Source organism: Cryptomeria japonica, chromosome 4 (assembly GCF_030272615.1).
Source record: "Cryptomeria japonica chromosome 4, Sugi_1.0, whole genome shotgun sequence".
NCBI lineage: Eukaryota > Viridiplantae > Streptophyta > Pinopsida > Cupressales > Cupressaceae > Cryptomeria > Cryptomeria japonica.
The window spans coordinates 590897517-590905998 of record NC_081408.1 but is presented as its reverse complement, the minus strand read 5'-3'; positions in this window follow the sequence as shown (position 1 = coordinate 590905998).

The window sequence follows — 8482 nt, the reverse complement described above, 5'->3', positions numbered from 1 at the left end:
TCTCAAGGGATCTTTTCAAAACACCGACTGAATCTCTCAACAAAATTCCTAATAGGTTCATCCTATTTCTTTTGTATTTGAAATAATTTTTGCAATTGTTCATGTGCATCAACCATAGGTTTAAATCTTTCAAGAAACTTTACTTTCAAATCATCCTAGCTGGTAATACATCAGTATTCCAAATTTTGAAACCATATTGCAACATCTCCAATGAGGCTTTCAACAAACAATTGCACAAACACATCTTCTTCTTGAACTCCAAGAATTCCACAGGCAACAACAAATGATTTAATATGATCATCTGGGTCTTGGGCCTTATCTCCATCAAACTTTGGAAAATATTTTCTTGATCTTTTAGGAAAGGCTACGTATCAGGGCAAAGCCAAGGGTCCAATCTAAGCTCCCCATGGTTGGGCTGCAACTAAAGCCATAACATACACTCCAATTCCTCTACCAAGAGATTTATAAATGAAATACAAAGTCGCCAACCACCATCTTAAGGGAGGCACCTTCAAATTTCTGGGAGAATAAAGCACCAACCTTTCATTTCCCCGGACGAGTCACCAAAAATTTGTTAGTTAACATATTTGTCACTTTTATTTTATACTCTTTTGCCCATGTCAATAACAATCTGACCAACAATTGAGTCACTTGCAATGGTGTTTGTAGGTGCTCTCTTCTTATTTTACAAGGCGCAACTACCTTCAAATGATATGCAATGAATGAAAACACAGGGTATGATTTTTACTAGAAAGAAAAAAAGGCAAACTAACACCTACCCATAACCATAAAAGTAGATGCAAAAGATTGATTTTAGAATGAAGTGAATGTAGACAGACAACACAAAGTTTACTTATCCCACACTCACAAATGACATCTAAGGAAAGTAAGAGCAGCAGACCCTTATCAATGGATGATTTAATATAAATTCAAAGTTTCAGAATTAAATACATACACAATCTGATGTAATAGAATGACACTGAAAGTAATTACAAAGAACCATGGTTCATTGTAATTTAAAGAAAAGATTAATAAATTCAAAGACTTAGAAACATCCTCTTTATTCCTTCAATGTCAAAATGTGAGTTCACAGAGTTAATGCTCATGAACAATAAAACTATGCAAAAAAGAAAACTATGTTGCCTTCTCCCTTTTTCTTCTCCTTCCTTTTTTTATAACCTGTTGATTACATATTTAAAGACTCTCTAGTAAGCCTTTTTAGTTTCTATAACTGCTTTTTTTTTAAAGAATGAAATAACCCTTTCAAATTCCCATGAAATTTCCTCTCAAAATGATTTAAAAAATCTTAAATGTTTTAAATTATTATATGTAAACTATAAAAAAAATGAGAAATTCTTAATTTCTCTTGTAGCTACTTTTGAGTAAATTCACTGTAGGTTAACCAAGCATCCTAGGGCAATGAAAGTTTGTGAGTAGTTATTATAATTAAAATAAAACATGGGTTTTTAATCATATTAAAACAAATCAAAAAATTTAGGTACTTCCTTTGTAAATTGGCATTGCCAACTATATCGCTCCATTGAAAAAATATTAAAATAACATATCATATGAGCTGGTATAGCCATAAAACTAAAACTGGGAAAATTTGAGACCAAAATATTAGGTGGGTTACTTTTAGGTTTTTGAAATTTGTAACTTTTTTTTAGATGCATTTTTAGGCTTGTGAATTAGTGATGTCATGAAATCGAGAATTTTTGAAAGTCAGGAAATTTTAGAGGTTTAGAACCATTGTGGGCAAGTCGGCCATTTAAATAACTTTATTACCATTTTTGGCAAGTCCTCAATTTTTGAAAATTTGAAAATTGATAAATTTTAGAAGTTTAGAACCATTGTTGGCAAGTCGACAATTTTTATAACTTTAGAACCATTGTCAGCAAGTCAGGAATTTTTGAAATTTGAAAACTTAAAAAATTGAAAAAGGTTGACTATGAACTAGGACTTTAAATTTTAAATTTGACCAAGTTCAAAAATGGACTAACATTGTCTTATTCTACTTGCTTTGTTCTTTCTTTTGGCTTTTGGTTTTCTCAATCTCTTTCTTCCTCTACTCCTCTTACATTGCTAGGTTTATGTAGTAATCTGATGTGAGTAGCTGAGATTGGAAGCTCAACCAGATGCCATTATCAACCCCCTTTTGATGCTTTTGGTTGACAGTGTACACGAGAAGTTTTAAGAATATGTTGATTAATGGTTCTCATTAAGAAGGCTACATGTCATTATCTTGGGAGCCTATGTTGATCTCCACATCATTGTACATACTTTTATTTTTTGTGTACATTCTTCATCAAATTCACAATCAACATAGCAATGCACCAACTCAGATGGTAGGGTTGGTGGTGGTGTCAGGAAACTAAAAGTCCCCTGTTTGTCTTGGTCCTCAATGTTGATACCTAGATTGAGGGCACCTTATACTACCCAAGTAGGTGGTATTATCTCAGAGGGAAGACTAAGACCATCCCCACTATTGCCCACCTAAATTTAAACCATTTTTTGAGGTGGTTCATTTGTGTTTGTTTCTGCATTTGATTCAAATTGGGTATCGTGAACAATGTTTTTTGCAACTTCTTTAGTTGACACAACAACACTTGATAGGATAAGTATGTTTTGCATTGTAGAAGATTTCTCACAATCATTTATTTCAAACATGGTGCTAGGCTACATGTCCTCAATGAGTGCATGAAGGTTAAGGTGCCATATCACAATCCTCTTGAATCTCACTTTTATATTGGTGCTTTTGACAATGATTTTCTACCTAGTTCAACAAGTTCTTCCGTATGAATTTCTACATTGGGGTAAATTTGTATCCATGATGCCCATTCATGTTTGAAGTATGTCTTTAAAGGATAAAAAATTCTAACATACAGGGGTCAAAGTCTATGAGATGTGTGAGCCGACAATGTTAGTAGATCAATGCCTAGCATTCTTGCCTCTTGTATTGTTGCAAGTGCAACATTAATACCATGAGCATTGAAGATCAACAAGTTCTTGTTGGTGGTCGAGACACCCCTTGACATAGACCATGCAAAATGATGAAGCCAATTGAGGAAGAGTTCCTTTGTCATCCACGCATGTGGCTAAGTTGCCGTGCAAGTGCTTGGTTTGCACTTAGATATTTAATTCTATAACTTTTGCTTCTCCTTAAACAAGTAGAATCCTAGAATGCTTTGGCCAACAACATTAACACAACATAGAATGGTGATCCATTCTCGACTCTTGGGAATGATGTAGGATACACTCAGGTACTTCCTCTTCTACCCAACACCCTCATGGCCCCATTTCTGCCTGCTTGGACACCCTTTTCATCATAATTCCATACATGAGTAGGACCATATCGATTTGTAGAATATGCTTTCAAGAGCATCTCATAGAAATAAGAGACAAAAATAGGTCTAAGGTTGAGTGCCCTATCTTTGTCAAGCCCTTTGAGCGGTCTGCAAAGTGAGTTTTAGATGTTTGTCGTTAAAACTTGACCACCAAGACTTACCTAGAAGCCCATTCTTGAAAGGAATGGGTCTAGTTTGGTAAATTTAAGTGATCTATACCTTCAAATTGACAATCTCTAGTTCATGCCCAACTGATGCCATCTCCTTGCACCATTTGACTATAAGATCATATTCATGAGCGATGAGGATTGTTAGAGGACCTTTCATGGAGATGGTTATGAGACCACCTAACCATTTGAAGAGTGTGGTTGTCGGGATGCCATATTTTTAGATGTTGTCCTAACAGACATGTCCTTGTCCTAGAGATATTTTAGTGCCCCTTTCATGTCATCTACGAACCACTTCTTCTATGGCAACACAACTATTGGTGACCTCTAAGATGGAATATCCTCTCCCTGAGATGGAGTAGCCTCCTGTGTTGGTGCTACAGTTTGTGGAGTTGTCACAATTGGGTCAACATCTTTAGTGGATGGGGGGAATCCAATTCCTCTTTTATGGCTCGACCAACGTGTTGATGCTCTTTTCTTTAAAATAAGCTTTGTCCTCTGATCTCCCCTCTTCATCTATAGACAGTAAGTAGAATCGGGATGTGGACTATGGTAAACTATGAAATGGCACAATTAACGGTTATGGGTAACTGCTATGGATGAAGGATGTGAACAAACCATGAGGATGTAAAACAAAAAGGGATTGAAAACGAAAATAAACCATGAGGATTCCAAATAGTAAGGGTTTTAAATATTGCAAAGGAAATAGTGGAACACAAATAAAAATATTGGAATGAATGTGTAAACATGAAAACCGTAAGAGAAGCTCAAGAACAAAAAATGTAAAATCACATACATATGATTAAGTAGAAATGAAATAGTTGAAGGTTAGATTCCTTAAATTTGTACATGAACCATTAAGAAAATGCAGGCCTTAGTTTGTTAAGGTGAAAGAATAAAATGAATCTGCAAGTATTGGGTGAAGGGATGTAAATAAATCATAAGGATGTAGAACAGTTACATTAAGATTAATCTGAACAGGAAATGAAATTGAAGGAAATAGTGGAACATGAAACAAATGTGTAGGAGAGAACATAAAAACTTGAAAATAGATAGGGTTTACAAAAATGAATTTAACAGTTTGTAAATGTTAAAAATAGTTAGGGTTTGTAAAAAATGTAAGGTTTTGTAAAATTGAAAAGGAAATGATAAGGAAGGAAACACTAGAACATCAAATGAACATGAAAACATGGAATGATGAAAATAGTGAAGGAAACTTGAGAATAGAAAATGTAAAATTGCATATATAGGATTCATTAGAAATGAAATAGTAAAGGTTTGATGTAATAAATACAACATGACACATAAAGAAAATGAAGGCCTTAATTTGTTAAGGTGAAGGGAACAAAATGAATTTATAAGTATTGGGTGAAGTGATCTAAATAAAACATAAAGATGCAAAACAGTAAGGGTAAGCATAAACTAAAGAGGAAATGAAATTGAAGGAAACAATGGAACATGAAAAGAAAGTGTAGGAAAGAAAATAAAAATTTGAAAACAGATACAGTTTAGAAAAATGAATATAAGGGTTTGCAAAAATAAAAAACAGTGAGGGTAACTAAAACTGAAAAGGAAATAAAGAGGAAGGAAATAATAGAACATGAAACGAACTCAAAAACATGAAATAATGTAAAACAAACAGTAATGGATGAAGGGAACTAAATAAAACAAAAGGAAATGAAGCAAAAACTCAACACTGATGATGTAAAATAGTATGGGTATAAGGGGAAAGAAAGGGTTTAATAATAAGAGCAGTTATAAATTGGACTGAAATATAGACTTGGATGCTTGTTGTTTCTTCTTCGAATTGTTCAATGCCTTTTGTGTCTTCCTTCTCCTATTCGATGCCTTCTGTGTCATCCTTCTCCTATTTGATGCATTTTTTGTTTTTATTGTGACTCAAATGATATAATTTCATTGCTATTTGTATGATTTAAATGTAATACTTGTTTGTATGGCCTCTTTAATGTCTGTACTCTTGCCATTTCAAAATTTGAATCTAGATTGCATTTGTGGTGCCCGTTTGATATCACCATTTATGTTAGAGTTGATTTCTTTTTAATGGAAAATGGTGGCCTTATGCAATTTTGTTGAGGATGTAGATGGGAGAGGTGGTGAAGTGACTAGTAGATGTGTGCTAAGGTGACTAGTTGGTGTGTTGTAGATCTGGATACATGGGATGGAGGGACTAGAAACTTGTGGACTTGGACATCTTATCATAGGCATACACAGTCTTAGGTGTAGGATGTAGTTACTGATGTTGACCCTCCTTAGTGTCGATGTTTGTTTATATGGTAGTATATTCTTGGGAGTTTTGTTTGTAAGTAGAGTGGAAGGCCTCAGATGAGTGTAAATATCATCCTTACATGTTATTCATGTAGGCACACATAAAATCTGCATGGAGCCCACTATTGTGCACGTTAGTATCTTTCATTGTTATGATCAACTGGTGAATGATATGGTTGTATTTGTTTGAATCTTTTTTTAGTACTTAATGCCTTTATTATGTGTGTGTGTCTATATATATGTGTGTATATGTATATATATGTGTGTGTGTGTGTGTGTGTATATATGTGTGTTACATATATATATAGATATATACATATATACATATAGATACATATATACGTATAGATATAGATATATACATATATATATATACATATATACATATATGTATCTATATACATATATGTATATGTATATACATATATGTATATACATACATATATTTATATACATATATATATGTATATAGATACATATATGTATATACATATACATATATGTATATGTACATATATATATACATATGTATATGTACATATATATATACATATATACATGTACATATATATATATATATACGTATATATATATATGTACATATATATATATATGTACATGTATATATATATGTATATATGTATATGTATATATATATATATATATATATATGTGAACTCTAACCAGAATATGGTCAAATTAATGTTGATTCATTACTGGGTTAAAAAAATTGTTTATTAGTCAAAATCTGGACACATATTGGGTGATGAGGTGCACCTCAGTGGATCCCTAACCACCCATGTACTATAGCAGGTTTAAGACCTCGTGCATGTATTGACACCTCTCCCATAACAACTACAATGAAATGAAAAATGGCAGATGTATTTATTGAGCCATCTAGCATTGAACGGATAACAATTAATGTGAAAAAGTTGCAATTAAGTTTTCTCACCTCCATCTCAAATAAACAGCCTCCCAACCTTTCATATCAAGCATGCCCAACCAAAAGAGATCCTGCATAAAACCTTCACTAGAAACAGGTGCAAAAAATAGATCCTCCAACGTTGTTAGCCTTTGTGTTTCTAGGTATGTTTTTGCATTTTGACTGTTGAAGTGCTTCCATTTTGAAATTTAATGATAATTTAACCCTAAGAATCAAATTCTTTTATAACGTTACAAGAGGCCATAAGAATCAAAACCAAATTTTTCTTTGCATTAGCAACTAATATTCTTCGCAGGAACTGAACCAAAAAAATTTAATTGCTAATTTAAAAATCTTTTCTCATCCAAATACGTTGCATAGGCTTCCCCTCTCAAATAAATTAGAGGGCATCCATATTTTTCTATCTTTCTTCTAAATAACTATTCGCAAAAAGGTTTTCCTATAAAGTCATTGGTTTTGGCTTTAAAAAGAAAACCCTTGAGGATTTGCAAGTGCTATTCTCACATGCACTTCACAATAAAATAAAAAAACCTACATAGTTAAGAGGCTCACAAGAAAGCGGTCAAAATTTTATTTTGGGTTAAACTGGATAAGCTAGACTAAAGTGGACTTAATGGATTGAATTTTTTGTGTGAGTATTCAAAGTGATTGTTTTGATAACCATAAAATAGTATTATATAGGACCAAAAGGTATTCACACTTGTTGAATGGTCTACAGAGAGGCAAAACATTTTGATGTTATGGAAAATTTCACATTTTTATATACAAACTCCCAAAACCCTCTATATTGTCTAGTTGGCTGTGAAAACTCCTTATTATGCACTTTAATATAGCAACTTGCCTCTTTACTATGTATGCACTTTCGAAAGACCTTCCTATGATGTTAATGGCTATCATTCTTCTTAAGTTTTTCTCTATCTCTATCCTCATAAGGACTAATTATACATAATATGTTATACTCTTTCTTTTATCGCCTTGCTATGTCTATCCTCCTTCCTTTATGCATTGTGGACACCTTTAAGTTTGTTTTGACAGTCATAGTATTCTGTTTTGACGATCATTTTTTCCACTATTAAGGACAAAACAAAGCTAGTGCCCAACTATAGTGGTAGGGTTGTGATCTGCTCCCTTACTATTTCTTAAAAGGCTTTATTGCAGAAAGAATCATAAATACTTTTTTCCATTGTTTTGGTTGGTTGGTTGGTTGCAACTCCCTTTATATGTAGAAAATTGGTATCAAAGTGGTATAGTAAGTAAAATCTCCTTTTCGAAATATTGAACCAAAGGGCATTAATGCATATCGGGAAAGGTTTATTTCTTAATTATTCATAAATACTATAGTTACCTAAAAATTTAGGTAAAATATTATATAAGTGAGTTAAAAAATAAGTAAATAAAAAATTTAATTAGAAATCTATATTCAATATATTTTGTTGAAAAATAAAAGTAGATATTTACTTCTCTTTGGTAATTAGTAGTTTCAATGGAAGGAGAAATTAAGTAAATGTTAAAAAATATAAATTAATATAGTAAAATAAATATTACAATAATGGTTTTATTTTCAAATTAATTAGATAGATGATTAGGTTTATGGTTAGGTTAGGGTTAGGGCTAGGCTTCACATTATTTCTATTATTTCCATAGAGTTCATTTATTTTAATCTAATATAAATCTTTTATTTTTTAAACATAAATATTTAAAACATCAAAATAGAAAAAATAATACAACTTTTGCTCAAATTT